The 12,510-nt window shown below is 33.3% G+C and overlaps 1 pseudogene; it reads left to right on the forward strand.

The window, feature by feature from the left end:
- Window positions 1–11,480, forward strand: part of LOC122201265 — a 46,307-nt pseudogene extending 34,827 nt beyond the window's left edge.
- The last annotated feature ends 1,030 nt before the right edge of the window (window positions 11,481–12,510 follow it).

Below are 12,510 nucleotides of genomic sequence, written 5' to 3' on the forward strand. Positions count from 1 at the left end.
AAAGCAAAATTCTAAAACAAATTACATTGCACATCTTCTCTGTTCGACGTTTATGTAATTATTTTCTGTTCTTATTTTCATTATTTCTTTCATTCTTATATGTTGAGTTTGCTGTTGCCTTTTCTCGCTTTTTAGATGGCTACTTAGATCATTGATTTTTAGTCTTCTTTTATAAAGGAGGCATTTATAGCCATATGAATTTTAGTAAAGGATGGTGACAGCTGCATTATATAATTGTTTGTTTGCTTTGTTTTGTACATTTTACTTAAGCTTGTATACCAAAAAGTTCAGAAATCATCATGTTAGGGTCAAATATCTTTATCATAGTGAACACATCCATGTAGACAGCACCAATAGGAGGAAACATTATAAATAGGACACCAGAAGTCTCTGTGCTTCTTTTAGCAACATTTGCTCACCCCAAGGGCAATGCTATCATAATTTTTAAGTACTTGTATTAGTTTTGCCTAATGAAATTTTTTTACAAATAGAGTAATACAGCATGACCTGTTCATGTCTGCCTACTTTTGCTTAATATTATAGTTGTGAGTCCTCCATTTTGTTCTATGTATTTGAAGTTCATTCATTCTTGTTGATGTGTAGTATATCATTGCATGAATATGCCACAGTTTTTCATTCATTCTTTTCTAGATAAGCATTTGAGTATTTCCAGTTTGGACTATTACAAACAATTCTTCTGAGAGCATCTGTGTGTGTGCACATTTAAGACCATATGTATACATACATTTAGTGAATACATGTAGAAGTGGATCATACAGAGTTCGTAGATACTAAGAAACAACTTTTCAAAATATCTGTACCAATTTATAGTTCTACAATTAATTTAGGAGAGTTCCAGTTATTCTATATCCTTATTGAAATTTGGTAGTATTTTTAAATTTTTAGATTTTACCATTTTAGTAAGTGTATAGTGATATTCAATTGTAACTTTAAATTGCATATTCCAAAGGCTAATGTGCTTGAGCAACATTTTCTATTTTTATTACACTTTCATATACCCTATTTTGTGAAATGCCAATTCATGTTTCTTGTACCTTTTCCTTTTAGTTTTTGCTATTTTCTTTTTTTTTGTAGGAATTTTTAATGGATTTGAATATAATTCCCTTGTTCAGTACGTGCATTGGAAATTTTTATTCTATTATGCAACTTGATTATAACTCACTTAATGATGCCATTTGATGTTCTGAAGTTTTTTATCTTAAAACTGTACAAGTTATTTTTTTTTCATTTATGGTTAGTTCTATTAGAAGATTCTTTCAAAAAAAAAATATCCACTCCAAGGATATTCTACTAGGCAATTTTCTAAACTTTGCTGTATTACTTTTTGATAAACAATTCTGGGAGTAGTTTTGTGAATTGTGTAAAATAGTAGTGCACATATATTTTTTTCCTCTGTGAATGTCCAATCCTTCCATTTATGCAAAAGTCATCCTTTCCTCACTGCACTATCACCTAGACATCAAACAGGGGAGCATATGTGAATGGAAACATTTTCAGTGATTCTAAATGCTTCCACCAGATACCTATTCTACACCATCTTTATTACTGGATATTTATAATGCGTCTTATATCTGGAGTGTAGAGCTAACAAATTTTGTTTAACTCAGAATTTTGTCTGAACATTGCCCTTTGCATTTACATATAAATTCCTGAAGTCAATTTGTTCATTGCCACAAAAACTAACAAACAAATCTGTTGGGATTTTAATTGAGATTGCTTGCAATCTCTAGATCAACTTAAAGGGTATTGCTATTATTTTAAAAATTAAGTCTTTCAACTCACAGTGGTATATTGCTTCATCTATTAAATCTTCCTTTAATTTTTGGACTTTTTAGTATTAATGCCTTGTTCATTTTTTGTTAAATTAGTTTTTGGTTAATTGCTGAAGTTACTGTTACCATATGATAACTTTTACATTTTTTTCGGCCTATTCTTTTTCCTCACGTAAAAATAAAATTAGTTATTAAAAAGAGAACTTGAGGGGCACCTGGGTGGCTCAGTTGGTTGAGTGGCTGACTTTGGCTCAGGTCATGATCTTGCTGCCCATGAATTCGAGCCCCGCATGGGGCTCTGTGCTGACAGCTCAGAGCCTGGAGCTTGCTTTGGATTCTGTGTCTCTGCCTCTCTCTGCCCTCTCCCCTGCTCATGCTCTGTGTCTCTCTGTCTCTCAGTAATAAATAAACGTTAAAAAAAAATTAAGAAAAAAAAGAGAACTTGTAACAAGTGATCTTGATAAGTAAACTTATTCATTTAAATATTTGTTTTCAGAATAATCTCCAAGATTTATAACTTTATTATATGGGAATTTCTTTTATTATTCTTATTCCAGTTCTTATTCTTTGTATTTTTTTCTCCCTGTTTTAACACTGACTTAACAGAGCGGGAGCTAGAGGGCATTTGTGTTTTGCTTCCAGTTTTAGAGAGTATATTGAATACTTCCATTTATTTCACTGAGTTTTTATTTAGTTTTGTGTGTGAATTTGTGTGTGTGTGTGTGTAAAAGAAAGATGTTTGCCTTAATTCCAATTTTGCTGAATTTTATCATAAGAATTTTTTTCGCATGCTTGGTCCATATTTATTGCAATAATCATACAATTTTTTTTCAATTGTGGTGAATTATATTGTTTGATTTTTTAATTATAAATTGTCCTTGCTTACCTAAAATAAATCCTGTTTGTTAATAATGTTCATTTCTATCATTATATTAGATTTGCTATTGTTTTATTAAGGAATTTTTCATCTACATTCAAGAGAAAATTTTATTTTGTCTCATATTTTCTTTACTTGCTGTATCTTTTCAAAGCTTTAGAAGCAAGTTTTTATTGGTCTTATAAAAAAGAGTTGGGAATTTCTGCCTCTTGCATGTTCTAGAATGGTTTATTAAAGAGTTGCATTCCTCTGTTAAAATATTTGGAAAAAATAACTGGTAAAACCATCTGGTCTGTCTTTATGGAAAAGTTTTTCAATGATGATTTAATTTACTCAATTAACACCAGATTCTTCAGATTTTTTTTCTGATGTCATCTTTGTAAAGCATTTATCAAGAAATCAATTTGCTTTCTCCAAATTGTCAAATAATGCATGATGAAATAAAATGTTCGTAATACCTATTTAACTTTACTTCTATACATATTTTCTTCCACTTATGATGGAGTTACATCCCAATAAAGCGGATGTAAGTTGAAAATATAAGTCAGAAATGCATTTAACACATCTAACCTACTGAATATCTTAAGTTTAGCCTAGCCTAACTTTAACATTCTCAGAACACTTACATTATCTTACAGCTGGGCAAAACAATCTAACACAAAATCTATTTTGTAATAAAGTGTTGAATATATCAAGAGAATGGTTGTATGAGTATGGAACAGTTATATCAGTTGTTATCCTTGTGATGGTGGGGCTGACTAGGAGCTGGGGTCACTGCCTCTGCCCAGAATCAAGACAGAGGATCTTATCATATCTTCAGTTTGGGAAAAGATCAAAATTCAAAATTCAAAATATGATTTATACCAAATGAGTATCACTTTTAAACTATCATCAAGTTGAAATATTATAAGTTGAGCCACTGTAAGTCAAGGACCATTTACATATTTTTTAATGATTCTATAATTTTAATTTTTGCTACTGATATTTTTTCTTTTATTACTGTTAACTGCTCTTTCAAGTACTTGATTTTTATATTTTTTTCAAAGAACCCATTAATTTTTGCTGATTTTCTGTTATTTCTTTAACATCTTATTGATTTTTTGTTGTTGTTCCTTCTAATTTATTTCATTTTTACTTGCTGATTTTCCTAGCCTTGGATATAAAGATTTAAGTAATTTCTTTTCTTTTTTTAAGTTTTTATTTATATTCCAGTTAGTCAACATACAGTGTAATATTAGTTCCAGGTGTAGAATTTAGTGCTTTGTCACTTACATACACTCTTTTTCCCTTTATACTGTATCCCTAAGTCTATGCATTAAGTCTATACATTACCTGAGTCACACATTTTTATCTGTACTTAATTACATTCATTTAAAATATTTGCTAATATCTTCTTTGACACACGTTCTTTATAAATATGTAGCTTAATTCCCGTTTAGTTGATATTTTTCTATTTATTATTTTTATTGATTTTTATTTAGCTTAGATCCATTGTGGTTAGAGATTTACCAAGAATATCCCCAAATGTTAAAATTTATTGAACTTTTCTTTATGGTATGTGTCTGGCCAATTTGGTGAATATTCAGTATAAACTTCATACTATGGTTATTTGTCATTTACTGTTTACACTATTTTTATATGATAATTAGGTTAAATCTGTTACTTAGATTTTTTAAGCATTTAACCTTATAGAAATTTTGTTTGTTTTTTTCTCCCAGTTTATTAGATGTTTGCTAAAAATATGTCAACATTATTATGAGCCTATTTTCCTTTTTCTGCACTTAATTTTTTCTTTATATGTGTTATTTAGAGTATAGACTTAGAATTAAGACATCTTTTTCTTAAATTAAATTCCTTAATAATTATGAAATCCCTTTTATCTCTAAGGATGTTTTCTGCATTAAAATCTACTTTATGTGATATTAATGAGTTGTACCAAATTGCTTTTGATTTTCTATACAGCATTTTTTTTTAAAAGTTCTCATCCTTGGATTTAAAGTGTAACTCATTTAGGCAGTATATAAGAGGAATTTGTACTTTTATTCAGTCCCCAAATGGAGTCATTTACTTGGAGTATAATATATATTTACATTTATTATCATCATTGATATGGTTCTGTTTTCTTTTACCTTCCTGTTATTCATTCCCGTATGTGTGATTCAGTTTTATGTTCCATTTTTCCCCTTCTCTTTTGAATTAATCATGCATTTATATCTTTGTAAACTCTATTAAATTATCATTTACACATTGTTTAATTCTTCTTTAAATTATTACTCAGAGGGTTGTAACATCAACCATTATCTTATTACAGTCCAATAAAAACAATATTTACATTTTCCCAATTCTACTGGAGCCCTAAATCTATTAAATTATATCCACAATATGTATCTTTTATTTCCATCATTTCAGTTCTACATAGGGTTAACCTCATTAGACCAGTATAAATACTGTTCATTTTTATTTATTTAAGTTATTCATTTTTTGTAATGTTTATTTTTGAGAGGGAGAGAGAGAGCGAGCGCAAGCAGGGGAGGGACAGAGATAGAGGGAGACACAGAATCCAAAGCAGGCTCCAGGCTCTGAGCTCAGCACAGAGCCCAAGGTGGGTCTTGAATCTACGAACAATGAGATTATGACCTGAGCCAAAGTGAAACGCTTAACCAACTGAGCCACCCAGGTGCCCTTAAGTTATTCATTTTTAATCAACACTTATTTATATTTGCCCACTTATTTGCTCTTTTTAGTCTGCTTCATTTTCTCCTACACATCCATGTTTCCATTGCTATCTCTTGACTATAATCTGCAATATTCCTTTCTTTACATGTCAGCCTGCTTGCTTCCAATTTCCGTCTTCTATTTCTTGTCTTTATTTTTAAGGATTTTCTTTCTGAGTATATATTACTAGGTTGGTTGCTATTTGTTCTTAGTACACTAATGCCATACCATTGCCACTAGTTTCCATTGTTTCTATTAAGAGGTCAACAAATATATCTTTCTTTGATAGTAATGTATTTTTTTTCTTCCCTGTATATTTTCAAGATTTTCACTTTGTGTCACTTTTTAGCAGTTTTACTACTATGTATAGAAGAGAGTTGGTTATGTGTGTGTGTCTGTGCCTGTCTGTGTGTAGTTATACTGCTCTTCTTTGCTGCCCCTTTGAGTCTGCGTATTCATGTCTTCCACTCATTTTTGAAAACCGCTCATTGTATTTTCATGTACTACTTTTCCTCCATTTTCTCTCTCTTTTCTCCATGGAACTTGAATTGCCTGTATGCTAACACATTTGACTGTGTTGCATATGTCTCTCATACTTTTAAAATTTTTTAGTTTTCTTTTTATGTTCCAAGTTGAGTGTTTATATCTGTATTTCTATATCCAGTTCATTGGTAGGTTTGTCTTTATTGCTTTATTTTCCTTTTACAGTTAGTCATATTTTATTATCTCAATCATATGATTTATCTAAATCATAAAAATTATCTATAAATGTTTAGAAAGATTCAGTCAGCAGCCAGTTTATCCCTATTTTACCTGATGATTCTTTCAAGGCTAAGGTTTCTTGTCTCTCAGTCCTATATTCTTGGGTTCCCAAATCTCAGCTATTCTTGGGTTCCCAAGTTAGCTCTTCAGCTTCCCAGCCCATGCAATTTTAAATTTTATAAATATCTCTAGGAGAGACTATATTTATCTTAAAGCAGGACCTCACCCCATGAATATCTTTTTCCCCCTAAACATTGAAGATAGTGAACTCTTATATATATATATATATGTTTTTGGCTTAGTTTTCCAGCCCTGTATCCAATCCCAGAGCTAAGAATTAGCTTCAAATTTGAGACCACTGAAAGGTTCATGTGTTACTCTAGCCCTGAGTTTCTGCAAAATGCATTACTGGATTATCTTTCTGTCTTTGGAAAGTATCTTGTCTGGAACAAGCTTGATTTTAACCGATAGGCAGAAGCAGACAATGTCACAAGTAGAGCAAAAGTAGCTGGTCATCCTCAACTCATCACAATTCTTTTTTTTTTATGTTTACTTATTTATTTTGCATGAGCAGAGAAGGGGGAAAGATTGGGAGAAAGAGGGAATCCCAAGCAGGGTCCATGTTGTCAGCACAGAGCCGGACAGAGGGCTCGATCTCACAAATTGCCAGATCATGACCTGAGCCAAAAGCAAGAGTGGGTCACTTAACCAACTGAGCCACCCAGGCACCCCCCAACACAGTTTTTTTTCTCTGAATTTTAGCTCATGCAGGCCTTATTGCCTCCAAAGTCCCTTCCCTCAATGCCTTTAAAAGTATGGTTTTGTTATTTATTTGGCTAGGTGTGACAGGAGCATTACTCTGCTGCAAACTGCTGCATCTTACCTGGAAATGTTTCTGTGGAGTTGTTTGAGCAAATTGTAGATAAAAACTATATAGTTTATTTGGTATCTGTGTACATAACTTCTAGATAGGGTTTAATTTTCTTCTGGCAGGCAGCTTGGTTAGGAGTAGATTACCTTAATCTTCTCAGAAATTAGGTGCTTCAAATTTGTTTTCAGTGACAACTGGTTTATCTCCAGTCTAGTTTATCTCCTTGGATAGAGTCTTTTGGAGTCTAGTAGAAAATTCTGGGTGTTTACAGAGCCTCTAATGTGACAGGAGCTCAACTCTAATTTTTATTCTACCAATCTCCTGATATGATGAGGGTACAGTTTGGACTCTCAGATGTTCAGCCTCAGATTTCTGCTTAACTTCTCAGCTCAATACCCATTCCCACCTCCAACAATCCACCTACTCCTCCCCCTGGCAAATTCGAAAACTACTTCAATAGGAAAAGTGTTTCCAAATGTCTGGTTCATTTTGCTTAGGTTATTTTCTCTCTCAGAATTATAACTTAATAAGTCTTTGCTGTGGTATGCTCTCAAATATAATTTTTGTCTTTTTTTTTTACCCCAGCTTGGCTAGTTGTTCTCAGTGAATGGATTGGTCCACAACAAATTATGGTGCTGCTTCCAAATTAATTATCATGTATTTTAATTCTATTTCTACTTTTAACCACACAAGATGTTATAAGTATAGTCACTATGTATTTTTGGCCTATTCTACATATTTATTTTTTTTTCTTTTTCCCCATTCCTTCTTTTAATCTCTTTTATTTGTTTCCTTAATAAACTTCTAAAATTCCCTTTAGTATAGCTATGCTGTTGACCTATTCTCTGCAAATAAAAGAGAACACATTTATAATTCTCTTCAATTATTCATAATAACCTATGGGAAAAAAATAGGTGCTGCTCAACTTAACATAACATGAAATTATATTTTTAATCAATAAAGCAACGTACTAAACTTTTATTCACGGATAATGTCAGATATTTATAATTATTAATTTATATAATTGTTACATTTTAGGGTAATGAAATAAATTTATAATTCATTTGATTAACGGGACTTCTAGGGGGCCTGTGAAACTGACTATACGATTTCTTTGACCCAAATAGGAAAAAAAATTAAAATACATAAACCCAAAAAGAAATTGACTTACTTGAAAAGAAAAACACTGCATTCTGAGCATGGTGGATTTTACTATATATATATATATATATATATATATATATATATATATTCTTTTTTTATGAAATTTATTTTGAAGCCTAGCTCCATTATTCATGAGAAAGAAATCACTTCAAAATTTGCCCCACAAGGAGGAATTCTGACCCTTCTCATTAACCTTCTTTTTCCTCTACCCCAATCTCAGCCTTCACACATTTCAACAGATCTCTGATGTTATTGATGCATCTTAGTCCTCAAATTGAAATGTCATAATCCACTTAAAATTCTCCTCGATTCACATCAAACTCAGTCATCATCCCTGTGCAACAGAACTCTAAAAGAGTTAAAAATAGAATTTTGTAGTGCTCTATGCATTTTTAAAACAATCTAGTAAGTACAAGAAATATATAATACTTATATAGGACATAAAAATAAATTAAAATCAGTTGTCAAAAGTCCTCTTTAACCTAGTAATTTTCTGGAAACTTTTGTGGTTGCTATAGATATAATTAATTGGCACTCTGTGCCTTCACAAAACAAGAGGAGATTTTTCGAGTCATGTGCATAACTAATTTCCTTCTAAATCAAGCATAATTTCCTTACATTAATGGTAGCGAAATAAGCCTGAATTTCCAGGTTATTTGTGACTGACTTTATAAGAGAATCTTATTTTCCTATTTCTTATTTCTTATTTCTAAACCACAGAACACAGAAGAAAAAGGTATTCCAAATGACTTTGGATCAAGCTGAGTCTTATGGACAAATAATTATCACTACTTAGTGGACCGTCGACTCTGCAGGGCTGCCATGCATTTCATTTCAATGACCATGCAATTTTGGCATCAAAATGTATTTATCAATTAGTAAAGGATGAATAGTTTTTGATAATCTTTGATTTGTCAATGACAAGAGAGAGGTGACTTAAAAAATGTAACACATGTAACAAAAGTCACTTAAAAGAGAAATAAGTATATATCTGATAAAAACAATTTAGCGCTGGCGGTGTCAGCATGCTTCTTTACTCCTCAAAAATGTTACATAAGACATGAATAGACACTTTTCCAAAGAAGACATCCAGATGGCTAACAGACACATGGAAAGATGCTCAGCGTTACTCATCATAAGAGAGATGCAAATCAAAACCACAATAGGTAACATCTCACACCTGTCAGAATGGCAAAAATTAACAACTCAAGAAACAACAGATGTTGATGGGGATGAGGAGAAATAGAGTCCCACTACTGGTGAGACTGCAAACTGGTGCAGCCACTCTGGAGAACAGTATGGAAGTTCCTCAAAAAATTAAAAATAGAACTACCCTACTACCCAGCAACTGCACAACTAGGTATTTATCCAAAAGATACAAAAATGCTGATTCAAAGGGGCACATGATCCCCAATGTTTATAGCGGCACTATCAACATTGCCAAATTATGGATAGAGCCCAAATGTCCATCAACTGATAAATGCATAAAGATGTGTGTGTGTGTGTGTGTGTGTACACTCTGGAACCAATACTACACTGTATGTTAACTAAATGGAATTTAAATAAATACATTAAAAAATATTACATAGCTGTGGTAGAATGGGGATGAATTGCAAGGCCACAATTTGTACTGGAAAGCCACTGTAGGGTGGAGCAGGCTCTAGAGGACCACACCCACTTGGAGTATTGAAAGGAACTTTTGATAGCATGGGAGATAAAAGACTAGACATAAGGCAGACCCAAACCAGCTTAATCCTGAAAAAAGAACACAGAGTGAAATCATAGATAATTGTCAGCAGTCAGTACATAAGAAGACAGTAATCTGGAAATATGAGACAGAAATAAAATCTCAGGGGAAAATATAAGGGACGTGGTATTGGCAGGACTGGAAAACATTACTAGTTCTAGAAAACCAAGTACTAGACCATGTTTGATAAGATGTATCTCAGACACAAGGTGATAAAAAGGAAACCTCAGTCTGAGACCTGGAATAAGAAGTTCAAGACTGGAGTAGCCACAAGCCTGATTTAAAGTTGAGAGTGAAGATTTTCTGAGCTTTCCGGGGAGAGTCCATAGGGCATTCTTCTGTATTCTCATCATAAACTGAAGGGAAACTTTCACAGTGTCCAAAGCCCTTGATATCTTGCAAATGAAGGAGGAAGATGTCCTCAAATTCCTTACAGCAGGAACTCACTCATGTTGCACCAACCTGACTTTCGAATGGAACAGTACATCTACAAAAGGATAAGTGCTGGTATTACATCATAAATCTGAAGAGAACCTGGGAGAATCTTCTGGCAGCTCATGCCATTGTTGCCATATAAAACCCAGATGATATCAGCATCATATCATCCAGGAGTACTGACCAGCGAGCTGTGATGAAGTTTGCTGTTGCTATTGGAGACACTCCTATTGTTGGCTGTTTGATTCCTGGAACCTTCACTAATCAGATTCAGGCAGCCTTCCAGGAGCCAAGACTTCTGGTGGTTACCGATCCCGGGGCTGACTACCAGCCTCTCACAGAGGCATCTTATGTTAACCTGCCTACCATCATTCTGTGTAACACAGACTCTCCTCTGCATTATGTGGACGTTGCTAAACCTTGCAACAACAAGGGAGCTCACACAGTGTATCTGATGTGGTGATTGCTGGCCCAGAATTTCTGAGCAGCATGGCACCATTTCCCGTGAACACCCATGGGAGGTCATGATTGATCTGTACTTCTATAGAGATCCTGAAGAGACCAAAAAGGAAGGGCAGGTGAAAAGGCTGTGACCAGGGAGGAACTTCAGAGTGAATAGACTGCTCCAGCTCCTGAGTTCACTGCTACTCAACCTGAAGTCTCAGACTGGTCTGAACGCATGCGGGTGCCCTCTGTGCCTATTCAGGAGTTCCCTACTAAAGACTGAAGTGCTCAGCCTGTCACTGAAGACTGGTCCACGGTTCCCACTGCTCAGGTCACTGAATGGGTAGAAACAACCTTAAGCTACTCTTCCACAAAGGCAAACAAAATGGAAATAAGTTTGATGGGAAACAAATGGTTTCTTACCAAAAAAAAAAAAAAAAGACCATAAAAAGAAAACAAAAACATAAGATCACATGATGGAAGAAATCCTAATTTTCCAAGAATATCACTTTAATCACCTTAGATTCTTTTCATAAATGAAGAAATATCAATGAGCAGAACTAGTTTTAACAAATTAGAATAAGGGATAGTTATGTTTTTAATTATCTTGGTTTTTGCTTTTATTTTTAGGCATATAAATTTAGATGGGTTACTGATATAGAGAGATTATAAGGAGGACACATTATTCTCTAAGGACTTGAACAGACTGTGAAAATACATTCAAGAGTATATTGCAACAGAACAAAGAAAAGCGTAGACTTTTATCTCATATTCCAAAGAATACAAATGAATAAAATATCATCAGGAAGAGAATGATTGGCAGGAAGAATTTTTTGCTAGGGAGGCATGAGTCTGAACTCTATTTATAAAAATCTAAATGTAGAGCTGTTTTCAAAAGCAGTCATAGTGCCTGAGGCACAAAAGAGTTAAATATTTCAGTAACTGGAAGAGCTTTTATCCATAATCATACATACCTACTCACTTACCTGTCTGGTATATTGATTGTTTTTAAATGGACATGGACAGGCAATTTTCCAAGGAACAAATGGAAGTGACCAATGCGCGCACACACACACACACACACACACACACACTTTAACCTGTTCAGTAATTACATTATACTGAAATATTATTTTTTCATCTATGGAGATAACAGACTAAATGAATGGCAATATAAAATTGTAAGATGTGCACACCGAGGCATATTCTTTTTTTTTATTTTTTTTATTTTTTTATTTTTTAATATATGAAATTTACTGTCAAATTGGTTTCCATACAACACCCAGTGCTCATCCCAAAAGGTGCCCTCCTCAATACCCATCACCCACCCTGCCCTCCCTCCCACCCCCCATCAACCCCGAGGCATATTCTTGACAGTAGATATATAAATTGCTACAATCCCAAAGAAATCAAGTTGACAATTAAAGAACTGTCAGATGTTGCTGTTTTTTACTCAGCAATTCCTCAAAAAAAAAAAAAAATAGATATACTGGCAAATATAAATTCATACAGATACTTACTGCAGCATATTTTAAACTGAAAAATACATACATATATACATATGTACCCCCAAATAGTATTGGAGAAATATTTAAGTTAATCATGATATACTCATCTAAAGTAACAGGGTATCTGTTTTATGTAGGCCTAGCATTCTTTAACATCTTAGGAATTTACGGATGTCGACAAAATGGCACCTATT

This window comes from Panthera leo, chromosome D1 (genome assembly GCF_018350215.1).
Source record: "Panthera leo isolate Ple1 chromosome D1, P.leo_Ple1_pat1.1, whole genome shotgun sequence".
NCBI classification, from domain to species: domain Eukaryota; kingdom Metazoa; phylum Chordata; class Mammalia; order Carnivora; family Felidae; genus Panthera; species Panthera leo.